This window comes from Hyperolius riggenbachi, chromosome 4, assembly GCF_040937935.1.
Source record: "Hyperolius riggenbachi isolate aHypRig1 chromosome 4, aHypRig1.pri, whole genome shotgun sequence".
NCBI classification, from domain to species: Eukaryota; Metazoa; Chordata; class Amphibia; order Anura; family Hyperoliidae; genus Hyperolius; species Hyperolius riggenbachi.
In genome coordinates this window covers 311,852,797-311,866,269 of record NC_090649.1, presented here as the reverse complement: position 1 = coordinate 311,866,269, position 13,473 = coordinate 311,852,797, and positions in this window count along the sequence as shown.

Here is a 13,473-nt window from a genome sequence, read left to right as displayed (position 1 = left end):
CGTTTCACCAGTAAATGCACGTAATGACAGACAGCCTTTCATCAGTAAATGCACATGATGAGAGACAGCTTTTCCCCAGTAAATGCACATAATAAGAGACAGCTTTTCACCAGTAAATGCACATAATAAGAGACCGCTTTTCACCAGTAAATGCACATAATAAGAAACCGCTTTTCACCAGTAAATGTACATAATAAGAGACAGCTTTTCACCAGCAAATGCACATAATAAGAGACAGCTTTTCACCAGTAAATGCACATAATAAGAGACAGCTTTTCACCAGTAAATGCACATAATAAGAGACAGCTTTTCACCAGAAAAGAGACCCCTTTAGGTAGTAAGTGACAGAGACCCCTTTAGGTAGTGAGTGACATGGACCCCTTTAGGTAGTGAGTGACAGGGACCCCTTTAGGTAGTGAGTGACAGGGACCCCTTTAGGTAGTGAGTGACAGGGACTCCTTTAGGTAGTGAGTGACAGGGACCCCTTTAGGCAGAGAGTGACAGGGACCCCTTTAGGTAGTGAGTGACAGGGACCCCTTTAGGTAGTGAGTGACAGGGACCCCTTTAGGCAGTGAGTGACAGGGACCCCTTTAGGCAGTGAGTGACAGGGACCCCCTTTAGGCAGTGAGTGACAGGGACCCCCTCTAGCCACCGCCGCCGCTCCCCCCTCACCTTGCAGTGTCAGACCTCAGGATCAGCGGGCGACCCGACCAGTAAGAGCGGGCGCCGGACGCACCCGCTCTATATGCGGAAGTGATGTCACTTCCACATATCAGTGCGGTGTGCTAGGTCCTAGCGCCCGCACTATTGGTCGCCGCCTGATCGAGGTCTGACATGCTAGAGGGGGGGGGGAGGGCAGGGGTGAGCCTGGGGTGCCTGGCACCTGGGTGCAAGATTTTCTCTGGCGCCTATGGGAGTGGTTAAATTAACCGCACCCAACCACATAACCACACCCATGTCCTGCCTAATCACACCCACACCTTCCACCTCTTTACGCATGCATGTGATACCCCATTCCTACCCCTCTTCCATGGGCTTGCTCCTGGCTGCGAGCCTGCTAGTCTCTGGACTGACTCAGGCTGAGAGGCTCTGCGAGTGCGACGCAGTAACACACTGCGCATTTATGGCTGCCTGCGGCCACCCTACTCTCGCTCGCTGTCGTCGGCTCCTCCCCCCGCCAAGCCCAAGCGTGAGGTGGGCTGCCTGTATCTTTCCCGTTGCGCCACACAGCCTGCCAGTGTTGCCAACCTTTCAGGTTATTTCCCCAGTAAATGCACATAATAAGAGACCGCTTTTCACCAGTAAATGCACATAATAAGAGACCGCTTTTCACCAGTAAATGCACATAATGACAAACAGCCAGTGTCCCCAGTATATGTAGCCAGCCTGGACCCCCTTTAAAGAGAACCCGAGGTGGGTTTGAAGAATGTTATCTGCATACAGAGGTTGGATCTGCCTATACAGCCCAGCCTCTGTTGCTATCCCAAACCCCCCTAAGGTCCCCCTGCACTCTGCAATCCCTCAAAAATCACAGCCACGCTGCTGACAAACAGCTTGTCAGAGCTGGCTGTGTTTATCTCTATAGTGTCAGTCTGCTGCTCTCCCCGCCTGCTGCAGAACTCAGGTCCCTGCCTGCATCCCTTCCCTCCCTCCTGATTGGAGGGAAGGGATGGGGGCAGGGACCGGAGCTATGCAGGAGGCGGGGGAGCAGCCGAGACTGACACTACAGATGTAAACAGCCTCACAGCACGGCTGTGATTTATGGGTGATTGCAGAGTGCAGGGGGACCTTAGGGGGGTTTGGGATAGCAACAGAGGCTGGGCTGTATAGGCAGATCCAGCCTCTGTATGCAGATAACATTCTTTAAACACACCTCGGGTTCTCTTTAAGTAGTGAGTGACAGGGACCCCTTTAGGTAGTGAGTGACAGGGACCCCTTTAGCTAGTGAGTGACAGGGACCCCTTTAGGCAGTGAGTGGCAGGGAGCCCTTTAGGTAGTGAGTGACAGGGAGCCCTTTAGGTAGTGAGTGACAGTGAGCTTTTTAGGTAGTGAGTGACAGGGACCCCTTTAGGTAGTGAGTGACAGGGATCCCTTTAGGTAGTGAGTGACAGGGACCCCTTTAGGCAGTGAGTGACAGGGAGCCCTTTAGGTAGTGAGTGACAGGGACCCCTTTAGGTAGTGAGTGACAGGGACCCCTTTAGGTAGTGAGTGACAGGGACTCCTTTAGGTAGTGAGTGACAGGGACCCCTTTAGGTAGTGAGTGAAAGGGAGCCCTTTAGGTAGTGAGTGACAGGGACCCCTTTAGGCAGTGAGTGACAGGGACCCCCTTTAGGCAGTGAGTGACAGGGACTCCCCCCTCTAGCCGCCGCTCCCCCCCAGCCGCCGCTCCCCCCTCACCTTGCAGTGTCAGACCTCAGGATCAGCGGGCGACCCGACCAGTAAGAGCGGGCGCCGGACGCACCCGCTCTATATGCGGAAGTGATGTCACTTCCGCATATCAGTGCGGTGTGCTAGGTCCTAGTGCCCGTACTATTGGTCGCCGCCTGATCGAGGTCTGACGTGCTAGAGGGGGGGAGAGAGCGGCGGCTAGAGGGGGGGGAGCGGCGGCCAGAGAGGGTGAGCGGCGGCCGGGTGGCGCCTGTCAGAGACAGGCGCCTGGGTGCGATGCACCCGCAGCACCCGCAGCACCCGCCCAGGCGTGGCCCTGCTTTTGTGATTAGCTTTGCTGAGTGCTTGTTAAAAAATTGTTCCCATTCACTTTCATTAGAATCGTGGTAAAAATCGTGTAAAAATCGCCGTCATAGCGTACTTTTTTGTGTACACGGTCGCGGCGATTTTTACGTAATTTTTACCGCGATTTTAATGAAAGTGAATGGGAGTGATTTTTTAACAAGCGCTCAGCGAGCGCTAATCAAATGCAAGCACTCACAAAAGTGCTTATAGTGTGGACTTCAGGACTTACAGTCAACCAGGGGCGTTCCTAGGGTCCTTGGAGATCAGGGGCACCTGTGGGCGCAAGGTGAGGGGGGTATGCGGGCAAAAATGGGCGTGGTCATACAGTGAGTGGGCGTGGCCATGGGTGGGACCAAATTTACATGAACTTAGCAGCGGTGTAAGCTACAGATAATGGGCCTGCCCATCAAAAAATTGGATGGAGCCCCATGTCCTTTATTTAAATAATTGACAATCAGTATAGGCATAGATCAAAGATGTATACGCACATACAATTTTGAATGGTCAATCACTGACCAATTTTACCACCCCCATGCAGTAAGTGGGCCAACAGACAATGAATTTGATGAACAGAGCTAAAATTGGCTAATCAAAATTGTATGTGTGTGCCAGGCTTTATAGCTAATACTGTACATACTGAAAGTAGCAGGGATAAGCACACTGCAGCTAGTTTACTATCAGTACAGGCACAGAGTAACAGCTTATACAGTACATACTGGAGGTAGCAAAGATCAGCACACACTGCAGCTAGTTTACTATCAGTACAGGCACAGAGTAACAGCTTATACTGTACATACTGGAGCTGGCAGAGATCAGCGGACTCTGCAGCTAGTTTACTATCAATACAGGGATACAGTAACAGCTTATACTGTACATACTGGAGGCAGCAGAGATCAGCACACACTGCAGCTAGTTTACTACCAGTACAGGTGCAGAGTAACAGCTTAAACAGTACATACTGGAGGTAACAGAGATCAGCACACACTGCAGCTAGTTTAGTATCAGTACAGGCACAGAGTAACAGCTTATACTGTACATACTGGAGGTAGCAGAGATCAGCACACACTGCAGCTAGTTTACTATCAGTACAGGCACAGAGTAACGGCTTATACTGTACATACTGGAGGTAACAGAGATCAGCACACACTGCAGCTAGTTTAGTATCAGTACAGGCACAGAGTAACAGCTTATACTGTACATACTGGAGGTAGCAGAGATCAGCACACACTGCAGCTAGTTTACTATCAGTACAGGTACAGAGTAACCGCTTATACTATACATACTGGAGGCAGCAGAGATCAACACACACAGCAGCTAATTTACTATCAGTACAGGCACAGAGTAACGGCTTATACTGTACATACTGGAGGCAGCAGAGATCAGCACACACTGCAGCTAGTTTACTATCAGTACAGGAACAGAGTAACAGCTTATACTGTACATACTGGAGGCAGCAGAGATCAGCACACACTGCGGCTAGTTTACTATCAGTACAGGAACAGAGTAACAGCTTAGACTGTACATACTGGAGGTAGCAGAGATCAGCACACACTGCAGCTAGTTTACTATCAGTACAGGTACAGAGTAACGGCTTATACTGTACATACTGGAGGTAACAGAGATCAGCACACACTGCAGCTAGTTTAGTATCAGTACAGGCACAGAGTAACTGCTTATACTGTACATACTGGAGGTAGCAGAGATCAGCACACACTGCAGCTAGTTTACTATCAGTACAGGTACAGAGTAACCGCTTATACTATACATACTGGAGGCAGCAGAGATCAACACACACAGCAGCTAATTTACTATCAGTACAGGCACAGAGTAACGGCTTATACTGTACATACTGGAGGCAGCAGAGATCAGCACACACTGCAGCTAGTTTACTATCAGTACAGGAACAGAGTAACGGCTTATACTGTACATACTGGAGGCAGCAGAGATCAGCACACACTGCAGCTAGTTTACTATCAGTACAGGAACAGAGTAACAGCTTATACTGTACATACTGGAGGCAACAGAGATCAGCACACACTGCAGCTAGTTTACTATCAGTACAGGAACAGAGTAACAGCTTATACTGTACATACTGGAGGCAGCAGAGATCAGCACACACTGTAGCTAATTTACTATCTGTACAGGTACAGAGTAACAGCTTATACTGTACATACTGGAGGTAACAGAGATCAGCACACACTGCAGCTAGTTTACTATCAGTACAGGTACAGAGTAACGGCTTATACTGTACATACTGGAGGTAGCAGAGATCAGCACACACTGCAGCTAGTTTACTATCAGTACAGGTACAGAGTAACGGCTTATACTGTACATACTGGAGGTAGCAGAGATCAGCACACACTGCAGCTAGTTTACTATCAGTACAGGTACAGAGTAACGGCTTATACTGTACATACTGGAGGTAGCAGAGATCAGCACACACTGCAGCTAGATTACTATCAGTACAGGTACAGAGTAACGGCTTATACTGTACATACTGGAGGTAGCAGAGATCAGCACACACTGCAGCTATCAGTACAGGCACATAGTAACAGCAAAGTTAAAACATTCGTGGCACTCCCGTTGGGCACCCCAGAGCAGTAATTTGGGGCACCCCAAAGCCATATCCATGGCACGTGCCACCGATATGTGACGCTAGCGACACGCCTGCAGTCAACAAAGCACTCTGCACTGTGTCTTATCCCTAGGGTGCATTCCCACTAGGGGCTTGATTCACAAAGCCGTGATAAATGCTAGCCTAGCGTGTGGGTTAGCGAACGTACAGGTTAGCGCTCGTAATAGTAAAGGTTTGCGCGCATTAACTTTCCCATTCACGTGAATGGGGAAAGTTAGTGCACACAAACCTTTACTATTACACGCGCTAACCTGTATGTGCGCTAACCCACGCGCTAGGCTTATCACGGCCGTGACAGCATTTATCATGGCTTTGTGAATCAAGCCTTATATCTACTGCATTTTGGAATAATTCTGCAAGTGAATTCACTGCCTAACAATTTTATGGGCATGTTCACATCTTTGCATTGTAACAGATGGTGTTATTCTAATTGCATGTAGTAAGTTTCTGGATAATGTGTACAAATATGTGCACATTCTAAAGACACGGATGAGGCTTTAAAATAGTGTGTGTGTGTGTGCGTGCGTGTGTGTGTGTGTGTGCGTGCGCGCGCGCGTGTGTGTGTGTTTATTACACTCACTACATAATGCATGCATTATGCAATGCACACAGTATGAATACAGCCTGAGGCTACTTTCCCACCAAGACGTTGCATTTTAGGGGACGTTATGGTCGCATAACGTGCCCCTAACGCAATGCATGGTGGTGTTGAAGTTGGATGTCAGATTGAGCTGCATTATGTAGCTCTCAAAGCAGCCGCTCAAGGTTAGTGATAGGAAGTCCGGATCTTTTTAAGGATTCAGATCATTTGAATCGGATCATTTAAAAGATCCGGATCTTTGAACCGAATCATTTGTATCATTGTACTAGGAAGCAGACTGGGTGAAATGACTAGCAGGACAGGACTTTCCCTGAACTGTACATTCTGTATAGTCCTGTTTCTTCCAGACAGACATCCACTGTGAACCGAATCTTTCATTGTGATGATCTGGATGATTCGACTCACAAAAAAGATCTGGATCAAATGAAGGATTCGTTCATGATCCTGACAACACTACAGTCCCACCACATGTCACCCCAGTGCAGTGAATGTTAATTAGCCATGTGGCTGGCCGCGGAGGAGGAGGGGAGACCTCCTCCTCCAACATTACTGAGCATGTGCAAAGTCTAACGTGGCTTAGCCCAGTATAACGGACAGTATGCAGCACTTTGTTACTATGTAACGCAAGGTGTGCACTGTGAACAGTACATTGATTTTACAGTGCTGTGAGTTAGGCTGCGTAACTGGCTGCTGTAACGTGGGACTAACTTGGGACTTTAACGTCCCACTGTGAGACCAGCCTAATGGCCCATACTCACGGGCTAGCACACGGAAGCGTGTGCGCGACAGGCCGGCGACAGCTCATCGCCAGGTCCCTCCGCGGACACACGCGGAAGAGGGATTAGTGCAGCGACGGAAGCTGTCGCCGACGTTCCTCCCACTCGCCGGAAGCGCCGTGGATTGTCTATTGGTTGCTGTCGCTAGTCCGCATACACACGCGGACTAGCGACAGTTGCGGCGAAGTTGCGGCGGAAACTGTAGCCATGCGATTGACCGTCGCCAATCGCCTGGCGACAGCAGCGATGAGCGACGGTTCGGGGTGCGCGCCTCATAGTCACGGGCGACCTGTCGCCGCAACACGTGCGTGCCACGTGGTTGCGGCGACAATTGTAGCCCATGAGAATGGGCCATTAGGATACAAAGTGGTGAAGTTACTGCTATCATGGGCGCTCTGACAATTGCTGTTTCTAGGGTGCTATATAATGCCTCCTTCCTATGAAACATGGTAACATAATAAATAAACATTACTTAAATGAAATAAAGATTGATAGAAATTATGACAATTATCTTTATTGAACAGTACCCACTGACTGGCAAAAAATAAACACTATATAATACCAGAGTTGGGCAGCCCTCAACAGCACTACAACAAAGTCAGATGTGTCTTAGGCCACATTCTAGGGAGGTGTGGCTACTTCTTTCTTGAATTCTCTCTTAAATTAATATCAGATGTTGCTCTGAAGCAGTGAACATCAGGTAGAAAGTGTAACAAAAATACAGAAAAAACTAGCAACAGATTCATTTGTGCAGGAGAAGCAACTGATTTGTAGTTTATGCTCACTCAGGCTCCTTACACACTACATGGAATCCGTGGTGGTATGATTACTCTTCAACTGCACCGCAACGTTACTGAAAAGTCGCATTGCACCTTAATGGTACAGTGCATCCGTACAGTGAGGGCGAGGCATATTGTGCCATGTTTGCCTCACTTCCTACGTAAATGCACACCTCACTTCCCAAGGCCTCGTTCAGACTATACGCGCTGCTGTGCGCATTTCGGCAGTGTGCATAGTGTACGACACGCAAGAACAGTAGAAAGACATAGACAGCCCTTCTACCATTCCTATCATGTGCGCTGCGCAGCAGTGCGATGCGCTATCGCACCGCTGCATGCATTTTTCGGGAAGCGCACTGTAGTGAATGGGATCTATAGCGCAGCACATAGTAGTGCAATCGTACGTGTTGCGTTCCGATCGCACAGCCATCTGCGCTAAATGATCTGAACGAGGCAACCCACAGCACTGCACCATGGTCAATGTAATAGCTCCACTGGACTATCATTGCATCTGTGATATGATGCAACGATTTTGTGCGACGCACTGTAGTGCAATGGCCGAAGTGTAAAAGGACCCTCAGGGCTTGTTCCTAATGGGCAAAAACAGGTTCATTCTTCACAAAAAAAGAGCAGTTGCAAATTTACACTGCTCTTTCTTCCTCATTGCATCCTATTATACCAGTTTCCACCTGTGCATTTGCATTTATTTCAATATACAGCTAGTCCCCTCCTCATGAACATCTCATATATACAAAGTTGTCCTTGCTTACAAAATGTTTGTTGTTACATATTTATGTTATTACATGTTACAATATTATATATACTGTTGTACATTTTATAAAGAACATTGACAGCAACCAAAACAACATTGTTTATACTGTGCAAACTCAGGGTTGTCCAAAAGTAAATAATCTATCCACGTGTAGCAGTACTGTATATATAGTACAAGACTTGACTTACAAACAACAACCTGTGGGACTGCCTGTACAGATATTTTGAGTGATAATTAGGCTCCATTCACACTATGACCATTGTGTCACGGTGCAATAGACAATTTAATCCTATCGTAAAGCAATGCAATTATATTTTAACTGTGCTTTCACATTGGCACATCTACATTGCAGTGCAATGCTTTCTGCCAGTATAACGCCCGGTGAAAACATAAAGCATATGGACGTTATGCTTGCACAGTAGGCTATGATGCAACTTTACATGACCGTTGCATTTCGACCCCATTTTTCGTTATGCGCAACACGGCGTATATAGCATGAAAGTAGCTTTAGGAGTTGCCCCATGTCTGATGTGCAAGTTTCTTACTGAAAACTTATATATGACTAGTCCTTTGCTGAACATTCGCTAGAGCGGGTAATTTTTTTCTATATTAATTAAATACCACTTTACAGCAATGGGTATGTTTCCATACTTCCTCTTCCACCAATTACATCTGCACTAGCCCAGTACAGAGATTTGCAATGGTAAAGACAATCTGTGCCACAAATATGCTTAGTAAGGGCTGCTCACACTCATTGAGGGATAGTGACATACATTACTCACTGTACTCTGTACAGCGCTATGGAAGATGCCAAATACAACTGCATAATATCAATGATACACTATAGTTTATAACTTCATATCTAATATATTAATAAATCTGAATAAGTTTTGTTATGGCTATTGATTTGATAAATTACATTACTGTATATTATTATTGCTATTATTATGATGAGGCAGTGGGAGATCTGGGCTGTTGGGTTATCTTGTCTAAGCACAGGTTGAGGCTATTGTTCCTCTCCTTACCCCTTGCATTCCATGCCACTCTGTGCCCTCATCCCACTACCGCCTCCATGGCAATAGTCGCTAGCCTACAGGCTACCAATTCATCTGTACAGCACTTAGCCCTGATCTGTTGCTCAAGGGATCTAGTCCCTTTCTGTGTGGGTATCTGTCCTCCTATGTGTCTACTAGGCTTAATTCTAAAAGGGGCATTCCCGTGTCCCAATCTCAGTGTAAAGTCTGAGCTATATTTACTCTCACACTTACATTACTACCCTTCATTCAGCGCCCACACAGAGAAATTAATACCTATTAAATGTTTAATCACCATCCTTCTATGATAAGTGTGTGTATAGCCACACAAACTTTTTATGGCTTCTAATTAGTTTTCAGCAACGCTGCTGCTACAGTCAGACTGCTCTGACTTCAAAGATAAAGCACATGTTTATTAACCCTTATCCTACCAATACAAAAAACTAATGCAAGTTCTAAGTAGGTGTAACGATTGTGGAATTCTCTCCGTGATCAGCGCACAGGGCGTGCGCTGACACTGCGGAAATTCTCCACAAGCGTATAATTTGAGGGAACCCAGCAAAAGGTGCAATGCACCTGTAGAGGGAAATTCCTGTCGGCAGGTGGAGCTGTGGAGTGCAGAGGAACAGCTCCTCTGCCCTGCCACAGACGCCAGACAGGAATTGCACGAAGGGAAGAAACGCAGGGCAAGATAGCCCTGAAAGAGAGAGATCAAAGCGACAGAGGGTATGTGTGTCCACCAATCTAGTCGCCACCCTGCAACGATGAACACACAACCAGGAAGATAAAGTGAGAAGGCAATCGCCAGAGATGGCGATTGCTAACAGCGACACAAGACCGAATAAGCACAGATGAGGAATGTATGTATGTCCACCAATCTAGCCACCAACCTGCGACGGTGGACACACAACAGAAGAAACCAAGTGAGAACGCAATCGCAAGAGAAGCGATTGCGAAAGAGAATGAGCACAGGGACAGAAAGTATGTATGTGCCCCAATCTAGTCGCCAACCCGCGACGGTGCACATACAACAGCAGATATGAAGTAGGAACACAATCGCGAGAGAGGCGATTGCCAGAGGTGACACAAGAGTACAGCAAGGCAGAGCACGAGAGTAGCAAAGGCACAGCAAATCATACAATGAGAAGATAAGGAAAATAACAAACGCTAACTAAACGCGAACACCGCACTCATTCGCAACAGCGAACGCGTTTTCTGCGCGGTCTCCGCGTGATAAGCACAACAGAGACAAGCACGCCTAACTAACCACCGACAGACAAACATGAAACAGAGGACGCGAACGCTTGCTTAACGGTTACTTCACCGAGCCTCCAGCAAGCGTTCGTAGCAGACAAGACAGATACACGAAAACAGGAATAAGTGAGAGATACGATCCACTGCTCTTTCCGCCAGAGCAAGTGCGATCCAAGTATAGAAACAGAGCGAGCTGGATCCACTGCTCTTTCCGCCAGAGCAAGTGCGATCCAAGTACAGCAAGAGAGTTGCAGACCAGAAGGATCCACAGCACTAGCGCAAGGCGAGTGCGATCCAGGCAAGACAGATCAGAAAGGGGCTACCAGTAACAACCGCTGTTCCGGTTAGCACCCAGACACACAGAACGATTTCCTGTCGACTACCGCTGGGACAGGACAATCGCAACAGACAAACAAACAGATATGCAATCCTAACTGCACTAGGGAACCTGCCTAGTGCAGTCCCAAGAATTACTCTAAGCTAATCTTTAAACAATGAGCAAGACTGACACTCCAGGAGTGTTTCACAGGACTAACCCTTATGACTAGCCAAGGTCTGTGATATCACATGGTATTTATAGTACAAACCTCCAGAGGATGTGGCTAGGAAATTTGCATGACCAACGTATGCAAATTCCCCAGCAGCAGCAAGCTGCAAAACTGACAAAAGGTCTCTCTTCCAGAGACCTGCAGAATGCAGACCTGAACAGTGGTCAAAAAGCTGCCTGCCTGCGCAGGCAGCCGAGCGGATCATTACAGTAGGATTGGCACTATGTATACACTTGTTTATCTCATTATGCCACAGGTCACTTCAGGCATCCTTTCATGCAGTATTGCTGCGGCATTGGCTCTTTGAATTACCCTTCTTCAGGTCTTGAAGAAAGCTTGGTAAATGCCGACACCGCCGAAATGCCAAAATGACTGCACCGGCGAGTAGAGGCCACGCCCCAAGCTTCTCCTACAACTTCGAATGCTGTTGACGGAGGTTCACCAAAGCGATTCAGGATCCTGGCCAGACCTCCAGATGGAGACCTTAGATGTGGGTGGTCTACTGCACACAGTTTTCTCCTTACTTTAATGGAAGCTTCTCCCCCAATATTCCACCGCTAGAGATGGCTCGAACCTCCAATTTTTTGTTCGCAAACCTCGAGTGCGAACCTTCGCAAAAAGTTCAGTTCTCACAAACTTTTCGGACCGCAATAGACTTCAATGTGGAGGCGAACTTTGAAAACTAGAAACATTTATGTTGGCCACAAAAGTGATGGAAAAGATGTTTCAGGGGTTCTAACATCTGAGTTTTTGCATGGCGGAGTGGGATACACGCCAAATGTCCCGGGGAAAAATCTGGATTTGACGCACAGAAGCGTTTTAAGGGCAGAAATCACATTGCATGCTAAATTGGAAGCCTAAAGTGCTTTAAAACATCTTGCATGTGTATACATCAATCAGGGAGTGTAATTAGTGTACTGGTTCACACTGACAGACCAAACTCACTGTGTAACGCACTGCAAACAGCTGTTTGTGTAGTGATGGCCGTGCTGGACTGGTGCGCACCATGGCAAGATTGCTCTTCCTCACTCAGTGATGTCAGGTAATGTCTGACTGCCTTATCAACTTTCAATGGTTCTTTCTCTACCATTGTTAAAGCTTACAATTATTTTTTTAAATTACTTTTTCTGCTGGCTGTTCAGTACCTTTGAACGAGAATCTGTTATGGAGGGCAAGTCTACCATTCATTCAACTGTGTGAAACTTTCAATGGTACTTTCTCAGTACCATGGTGACCACGGGTAATGGGCGGGGAATCAGGGTTCGATTCCGGTGCAGAGTGGGAGCCTGAGAAACGGCTACCACCACACATCCAAGGAAGGACCCATTGTGCTGTATAAGTAATGTACCTGCCCTGACCGTGCTTTGCAGACCAGGCATCTGTGGTCAGATGGACCCTTGACCCAATGCTGTGTGCCAGAGATGACACCACTTGCCTTTAATGAGAATCTGTTATGGAGGGCAAGTCTGCCATTCATTCAACTGTGTGACTAATAAATAAGTTTCCATATTACTTTCTCAGTACCATGGTGACCACGGGTAATGGCCGGGGAATCAGGGTTTGATTCCGATCTGGAGTGGGAGTCTGAGAAATAGCTACCACCACACATCCAAGGAAGGCAGCAGGCACGCTGTGGGCAAAGGAGCAGAAACAGCTACCACCACACATCTACGGAAGGCAGCAGGAACATTTTTTCAGAAAGGAGAAGGAACGGCTACCACCACACATCCAAGGAAGGCAGCAGGCATGGCATGCAAGTCCCGACTCAGGGAGGTAGTGATGAAAAGTAACAATACAGGAGGACTTTCGAGGCCCTGCTGTATATGAGACGAATCAACTTTAAATCCTTTAACGAGAATCTGTTATGGAGGGCAAGTCTGCCATCCATTCAAGTGAAAGGTATGCACTGACTGCCAGGTATAATACAATGTGCGGTTACAGATGCAGTGAAAGGTATGCAGTGACTGCAAACAGCTGTTTGTGTAGTGACGGCTGTGCTGGACTGGTGCGCACCATGACGAGAGTGCAGGTGATGGCGGCTTTCCAGCCCATATGGTCGTCGGGCTGAGGTAGCTCAATGACAGAACAGTGACTGTCCAGCTGATCGAATTTGGTCTGTTCACAATGAAGCAACGACCTTATTATCGCGGGTGTGTCCCCAACGAGACACTCATATAGCCGTCGGTCATTGCTTCATTGTGATACGCAGCCAGAAAAATTAGGCAGGCATGTACACGCACCAGAAAAATTATTATAGCGGCTGCTGCTAGCAGCGGCCTTAAAAATTCAGGAATCAGCCTGGAGTCCTGGACCCTGTTTGTGGTGGCGGAGAAGGCAGTCA